The sequence below is a fragment of the Galeopterus variegatus genome, unplaced genomic scaffold (genome assembly GCF_000696425.1).
Source record: "Galeopterus variegatus unplaced genomic scaffold, G_variegatus-3.0.2 Scaffold1850, whole genome shotgun sequence".
NCBI lineage: Eukaryota > Metazoa > Chordata > Mammalia > Dermoptera > Cynocephalidae > Galeopterus > Galeopterus variegatus.
The window spans coordinates 213,501-222,084 of record NW_007727961.1 but is presented as its reverse complement, the minus strand read 5'-3'; the positions used below and the strand labels follow the sequence as shown (position 1 = coordinate 222,084).

Below are 8,584 nucleotides of genomic sequence, written 5' to 3'. Positions count from 1 at the left end.
AATTGTTAAACTTCTCAAAAATACAGAAAAAAAAAAGAAAAAGAAAAATAACTTTTAAAAAAGACTTGTTAAAGTTCCTTAGAGAGAAAGAAAATTATATGGTTCAGAAAGTCAGACCTACATGAAGAAATGAAGAGCATTGGAGAATGAATAAATGAAAACGTTAGAAAACTAAATCTGAAGGAAATGATTCCTGGGTCTGTGAGAACTTCTAGCTTAACACTTCAGGAAGAAGATGATGGACTTAGAAATCCCTAGATAGATTCCATGAAATGTTTGGCCATCCATAGCCAGGAAATCTACTCTCCACATCTGTTTACAAGTGCCTGTCTCAGAAAATCACTGAACTAAAGGGCCAGGTAATCCAAAAGGATGCCTGATGCAGCTTTCAAATGGCTGGAGTCATCTTCGACTGGGATGGCTGCTCCATCTTACAGAGGCATTCCAGGGACACCCACTTCTACCCACTGGGAGAAGAAAGTATGTCTCTGGAGAATGAAAAGCCAACCTCAAGACCTTAAAGAATATTACGGATTTCTTAGGACATGATGAAAGACCCAAACTGGTGCCTGGTGGTGAAAGTGGGTAGTCCTGGAGGTGCAACTTGTGGTGGAAGCTTCTGGTGTGCCACCCACATCCCCTTTGCCAGCTCTGGGTGCCCAGCCTCCAGCTAAGTTCTTTGCAGTTGACGGATGGCACCTGACCAGGTACTGGAGCCAGTTCAGTTCTATGGAGAGCCAGCAGTGTCTGGGAGTTTCACATCTCCCATGGTCATCCAACCTGTCTGCCCTTCCTACCACTTCTCTTGGCCTGGGGCCAGAGACTGACTGGTTTGGTAAATCAAAAGCTCAGCTTCCTTACTGCAAGGAAGGATCTACTCTGAGGAGTAATTCATGCTCCAAAGCTGCTCTAGGATCAGGCTGAGGCTGAGACTTCACATAAAATCACACCCTTGAACCTCTTCTGCCCTTTCTCTGTCTTTCTTCTCCCATTCACTTACTGGTGTCTCGTGGGAGCCCTTCCTTAATAAATCTCTTTATTTTAATTGGAAAAAAAGTGTAGATGAATTTCAAATTCTATCCAAAGTTTTCTTTATATCATTTAGCATGATTATATTGTTTCATCTTTAACCTGTTAACATGATAACTTACACACATATATATTTAAATAGTGAATAATCTTAGTATATAGAGATGAACTCCTTGTTTTTTTTTTTTTTTTTTTTTAATACATAGCCAGTTTTTATGTACTAATGTTTATTTAAGAATCTACCTCTACTTTTTGTTTTTGTTTTTGTTTTGGGGGCAGAGCCAGGGGAAGCTTTATTTTGGAAAAGACAATTGAATTGGTTCTTAGTTGGGAGTATGGGCAAAAAGGGGGCACCCCAGACAGTATACTTCCTCCAAGGGTGGGCTGAGGGCTCGGGCTAGGGCTGAGCCTCTGGTGGGTCTCCTGTTCTCCACGCTCCCGGGCCCATCTGCCTCCCTCACAGGCTCTGAGGCAGCCGCAGGACGAGGGAGGCTGGGAGGGGAAGCAGTGGACTTTCACTTGGGCAGGACATCAGAGGACTCGGACACCAGCTGCCCATCGTGGGTCTCCATCTTCTTCACAACCACGGTCTTGGAGGAGCTGGTGCGCCTGCACGAGCTAGAGCTCCCGCCAGAGCCGATGCTGGACTGGAAGGAACTTAGGCCGTGGCTGAGACTGGGGCCTATGAAGCCCCATGGGCCGCGCTCAGTCCACTTGAGTAGCTGCTGGGGGTCTTCCTATGGATACTCAAGCTCCGCATCCCAGACTCCAGCATGCTCTCCTCTCCCTCCAGCAGCTTGCAGTAGGTAGATGGCGATCTCATGTCCAAGGCCAGCTTGATGTTCACGAGCTCCTGATATGGTGCAGCTGCCGCGCCTCCGTGTCCTGCTTGGCCCGCTGCAGGGCGACCTCCAGCTCAGCCAGCTTGGTCTTGGCGTCCTTCACGGCCAGCTCCCCATGCTGCTCAGCATCACCGATGGGGACCTCCAGGGAAGCCTTCTGGCCTTCAAGGCCCTCTACCTCAGCCTGGAGCCTGCTGACGTTCAGGTCCATCTCGGAGATCTCCGTCTTCGTGTGACTCGGGTCACCTCCCTGCTTCCCAATCAGGGTCTGCAGCTCACACTCAATCTGGTCCTTGCTCTTAGCCTCGGCCCGGCTGCGGTCGTATTGGGCCTTGACCTCGGCGATGATGCTGTCCCTGCCCAGGGCGTGGCTGATGCCCACAGACAGGACCACAGACGTGTCTGAGATCTGGGACTGCAGCTCTGGGGTCTCCTCTTAATACAGCTGCCTGGGGAATCTGATCTCACCAGTCGGCCCTCGCAGGAGACTCCAGCTCTACCTTGTTCATGTCAGCTTCATCCGCACCCTTCTTGAGGACAAATTCATTCTTCACCTCTGTACGCTTGTTGATCTCATCCTCGTACTTATTCTTGAAGTCCTGCCTGTCGCCAAGCTCCGCCTCCAGCTGCAGTTTCTCCTGGCCCAGTGAGTCCAGCCGCCGCCGAAGAAGGTATCGGTAGAGCTCTGAACCGCGTGCCAGTGCTGCTCCGAGCGTCTTTGCTGTTGCAGGAGGCTCCACTTGGTCTCCAGCATCTTGTTCCATGAACAGCACTTGCCGATGAAGGAGGCACACTTCTTGTTGAGAGTCTTGATTTGCCCCTTCTCCTGGGTGCACAGGGCCTGGATGTTGGGGTTCACCTCCAGCTTAAGGGGGCTCAGCAGGCTGTGGTTCACTGTGACAGCTGCAACGACTCCCACACCACCGGCCCCAGTGTATCCCCTACCCAGGACTAGGCCCAGGCCCTTGCCAGTGCCGAGACCACCCTGGAAACTTCTGCTACTGCCCACCCAGGAAAAGCTCGAGGTGCCGATGCGGGCACCGGGTGCACACCTGTAGGAACGGCTGCCGAAGGTTCAGGGACCAGAGGTGGACACCTCGTAGGACTTCTGGGTCAGCCTGATGGACACGGTGGAAGCTGGAGAGGAGGCGGGCAGGCTGACCAGGTAGAGATTCGAAAAGAAGCCGAGAAACTGCTCTAGGTTTACCTCTATGTTCTTAAGTGAGACTGACCTCTTAATTTTATTTTTTGGGCAGTATTTGCCTTGTTTTGAGATTAGGTTAGCCTTATAGGAGAACTGTGTGTCTTTCCTTCTGTTTTCATTTTGTTCCTTGTATGTCCAGACCTGATACCAGGTTGTTGGGCGGAGATTTGATCATGGCTTCATTTTCTTTAATGCTTACTTATCTATTCTGGCTTTTACTTCTTTTTCAGCCAACAATATTTTTCTGGAAAATTGTTCATTTTGTCTAGATTTTCAAGTTTCCTGGCTGGACATTGATTATATTATCTTCTAATTTTTAAAACTGCCTACTTTATCTGTAGTTTTACTTCATGTTTAAACTGATACTATTTACTTCTGTCTTTTCTCTTTTTTTGACAGGTGTGATCAAAGTTTTAACTACTTTAAAAGATTTCTCAAATAATCAAGTTTGTGTGTGTGTGTGTGACCAGTAAGGGGATCGCAACCCTTGGCTTGGTGTCGCCCCACCACGCTCAGCCAGTGAGCACACCCGCCATCCCTATATAGGATCTGAACCCGTGGCCTCAGCGCTCCCAGCGCTGCACTCTCCCGAGTGAGCCACCAGGCCGGTCCCAAATAATCAAGTTTTTGCTTGTTCATCTCACACTCTCTTTTATTATGTCATTAAAATTTCCTCTTAGCTTTAAGATTTCTTTCTTCTGTTTTTTTTTTTTTTTCAGCTCTTCCGTCTAGTTTTTTTGAGTTGAAATTTGGTTCATTAATTTTCAGCTTCTTGTGTTCTAAACTGTATAAGTATGGCTTTAGCTATGTCCCGTAAAGCTTAATATGTAATGCTTCAAACGTCTTATAACTCTAAACATTTTATAATTTCTCTTTTGATCCCCATTTTAACCTATGAAAATTTAAAACTAATTTTAGCCATACAAAATGGGTTAAATGTCCTTCAGATATTTGTTTTTCTGTTTATTGTTTGGGTTTTTTTTGTGCTATGTCCTAGTCAGAAGGGAGATCAGTAGCCTGGCAATGGTGGTGATTATTCAGATACCAAAATTGAAGTCTTTGTAAAGGTAAATCTAGTTACTTAGTTAATGGGGCTTGTGAGGAGCTTACATTCCAAAGTACTTGTTCCCACCCTGTGTTTAAATAAATAAAACATGATAGATCTAATTGAAGTCCCCTCTAATCAGTCCCAGACACATTTCCCCCTCTCTCCCAAGGTATCCACTTTCCAGAATTTGTATGCATTATTCTGTGGATATATTTATAAACAATGCCCTGTATTGTTTTTTATGTTTATACTCTTTTAGGAAATGTTAGTATACCGTATTTATCTTTGTGAGATTTCACTCTACATTTATGAGTTGATATGTAGGTAATACAGTATTTCTTTCTATAAAGTGACTACAGTGTATTTATCTATCTAGCGACTGACTTACCTTTAAGCAGATATAAAGTGACTACCTTTAAGCAGAGTCTATATTTTTGATACTAGAAACAATACCTTAATGAATATTTTTATTCACATATCCTTTTACTTATTTGCCAGGAGTTTCTAGATTATATACCTAAGAGTAGATCTTAGGGTATAGTCATCTCCAACTTTATTAGATAATTTTAAATTGCTCTCCAAAATGGCTGTGCCAACTTCCATTGTCTTTAGCAGCTTACAAGCATTCAGGTTGCTTTCCGCACCCACTAATACTTGGTATTATATTTTTTTCCTTTGCCAGTGTGTGGTATATGTGAAACAGACCTGATTTTGTTAACTCATAAACTTTTAGAATGTTTTTAAAATTTACAAATAATGGAATTTTGAAAAGCAATTTATTTGTTTTAAATGTTATTGCAATATGGTCAGAGAACATCATCTGCATTATGGCTATTTTTTGGAAGTTTTGAGGCTTCTTTCATGATGTAGCATATGATCAAATTTTGTAATGATCCATGGTTATTTGAAAAATATTTATATTTTTATTAGGTACAGAGTTTTCTTTGTTTCTTATAAATTGAAGATTTTAATGGAATTATTCAAGTGTATATTTGTATCTACATTGTTTTGAATATTGTTGCTTCCTCTTCATTTTTTCCCAAAAGGACTTTTCTAATAGTCTATTTTAACACTTGTATTAAATAAAATTTGGATCCTCTGGATGGATCGTTTAAGTCTTCTTCTTCCTTTTATTTCATGTCTTTCTATTTTGTGTCCTGTATTCTGGGAAAAAAAGATTTTGCTTTTTTCTTTAGCTCACTAATTTGCTCTTTTCTCATGTTCCATCTGCTATTCTACTCATCTATTGAATGATTCATTTCAGAGATGAAACCTTTAATTTGCATGATTGCTGGTTGATTTTTTTAAAAATTGCTGATTAAAATACTCTCTTGCATCTCTTGGAACATACTGTATTAATGAAACAGAATAAAATTAAAAATCCTCATAATGGCCTAGAATGTCCCACATGACCAGGCCCCCTGTGGATTCTCTGAACCTTTCCCCTGCCCATTCAGCTCCAAACATTTTGGTCTCCCTGTTGTTGTCAGCATTTTAAACCCTCTACACACATACACTTCCTCCTCCTCTTGCTTGGCCTGTTCTTTGCCTGGATGTATAAGGCTTGCTCCTGCCCACGATGCAGATCCCTATTCAACGGTCACTTCCTCATCAGAGATGTATTCTCTGACTCCCTTATTCAGCACTTAATGTCCTCAGGCACATTCTCTCTCCCCCACCCCTTACTATCTCTGTTTTATTTTTGTCCAAAACACTTTTTGCTCTCTGATATTTTGTTTTGTTTATTTTTGCATTGTCTGTCTCCATCCATAAATTGCAAGGTCTGTGATGGTAGGGAACTTGCCAGTTTTGTTTAGCACAGTATCCCCATAAGTTAAAAGAGTGTTCGGTACATAGGGACAGGCTCAAGACATATATGTTCAGTAAAACAATGATGAATTTCTGAAGTCCAGTTCTGCCCACTCTAGTAACTATTTCCTTGTGTGTGCATTCTTCCATATGTGGTGCCTCTCTTTCATGATGCTGGCTCACCTCAACTGATGATTAGTTGTCTGTGCATCTTTATGATGCCCTGTTAGGCCATGCTGTGAAAGCTCAATCTACTTACTTCAGCCTGCTTTTGGAGGAAATTCTTGAAGTGATGCTGGGCATGGGTGGGCATGCTTCCTCCAGTCACTTTTGAGGAGAGGCAGAATAGGCTGCTAGTTGGGGTGTACTTATCACTAGTCTCTGCACTGGACACTCCTCATTTATCCTGATTGTGACCACTGTTCTAAGTCCCTAGTCCTTCCTTTCCAGTAGAGGCCCCTACATTTATTACTGCTGCCTAAAGGTGGCACTGTTCTTGCTGGTTGGTTTACACTAAGGGAAGCATAGCGTGGGTGACCTACTTGGCTACTCTTACTGCAGTGACCCCATTACCTTTCTGTTCATTTCCCTAGAGCTCCCTCCTCCTTCAAATATCTTCAATCCACGTGCATGGAGCAACACCCTTTTCACAAAAATAACTTTTTTTATTTTGAAATAGTTGAAGATTAACAAGAGGTTGCAAAATAATATAGAAAATTCCTATGTATTTTCCAGGAAACTCATATTAGAACAATACTAATTCAGGTTCTGCTGTTTTTTCTATGCACTCTTTCCTCCACCTGCATTTCTAATAGCCTTATTGAGATATTATTCATATATCATAGGCCATAAAGTTCACATACCACAAAATTCGCCCATTTATAGTGTGCAATTCAATGGTTTTTAGTAGATTTACAGAGTTGTGCAACCATCAATATGATTTAATTTTAGAACATTTTTATCACCTCCCAAAAGAAGACCAGTACCCATTAGCCATGAATCTTAATTCCTCTCCATCCAGCCCTAAGCAATTATTAACTTACCTTTTGTCTGTAGAGATTTGCCTGATGTTTTCATCCATGTTGTAGCCCATATCAGTACTTCATTCCTTTTTATTGCCAAATAATATTTTATTGTATCGATATACCACACTTTGTGTATCCATTCATCAGTTGATGGATGCTTGGGATCTTTTCACTTTTAGGATGTTATGAATAATGCTTTATATACTTTAAAGGGGGGGTGACAGTTCTATAAATATAATCTATATCATAGATTCAAATAACTATCACCACAACTAGGACACAGAACTCTTCCGTCACCACAAATTAAATCCCCCATGTTATGCCTTAATAGGCACACACTTCCCCCCACACTAACCCCTGGCAACCACTGATCTGTTTGCCATCACTACAGTTTGTCACACTGAGAATGTTATGCAAATTGAATTATACAGTGTTTAAACCCCTTTCACTCAGAATAATGCTCTTGAGATCCAGCCAAGTTGCTGCATGTATCTATATTTTGTTTCTATTTATTACTGAGAAGTATTCCATAGAATGGATGTATCATAGTTTGTTTATTCATCCATTGAAGGACATTTGGATTGTTTCCAGTTTGGGGCTCTTACAAGTAAAGCTGCTATGAGCATTCCTTTACAGGTTTTTGTGTAAACGTTAGTTTTCGTTTCCCTAGGATAAATGCCCAGGAGTGCAATTGCTAGGTCATATGATTGCTGCATATTTAGTTTTTTTTAAGAAACTGCAAAACTGTTTCCCACAGCTCGACCATTTTACATTCTCACTGGCAATTTATAAAGATCCAGTTTCTTCGCATTCTAGTCAGTGTTTGGTACTGTCAGTAATTTTTATTTTAGCTATTCTAATAGGCATGTAGTGGTATTTCATTATGGTTTTATTTGCATTTCTGAAATGATTAATTGTATTAGTTTTCTATTCCTGCCATAACAAATTACCACAACTTTAGCAGCTTTAAGACAACACAAATACATTATTTTATAGTTCAGTAGGTCAGAAGTTTGACACAGGTCTCACTGGGCTAAAATCACAGTGTAAGCGGGGCTACATTCCTTTCTGGAGGATCTAGGAGAAAATCTCCTTCCTTGCCTCTTCCTGCTCCTAGAGACCACAAGCATTCCTTGCGTTGTGGCCTCCTTTTCCAATCTTTAAAGGCAGCAGCATCGCTTTTCTCTAACCCTTCTTCTGTTGTCATGTATCTCTGACTGCAGCCAGGAAAAATTATCACCTTTTACTGACTTGTATGATTAGATTGGCCCATCTGTATAGGCCAGGATACGCTCTCCGTCTCAAGGTCCTTAACCATAGGCCAGGATACGCTCTCCCTGTATAGGCCAGGATACGCTCTCCGTCTCAAGGTCCTTAACCTTAACCACATCCGCAAAAGTCCCTTTTGCCAAGTAAGACAACATATTCACCGATTCCAGAGATTAAGAGGTGGACATCATTTGGGGGCCGTTATTCTGTCCACTACACTAGTGCTGTTGCATATCTTTTTTTGTCATCCATATATCTCCTTTGGTAAAGTGCCTATTCACATCTTTTACCCATTACTAATGAGCTTTTGTGGTTCACTGTCGAGTTTAGAATTTTTTTTATATATTCTGGATACAAG

At 41.8% G+C, this 8,584-nt stretch overlaps 1 pseudogene; it reads right to left on the bottom strand.

The window, feature by feature from the left end:
- Positions 1 to 1,544: 1,544 nt before the first annotated feature.
- Positions 1,545 to 7,013, bottom strand: LOC103595804 (annotated as a pseudogene).
- Positions 7,014 to 8,584: the final 1,571 nt, after the last annotated feature.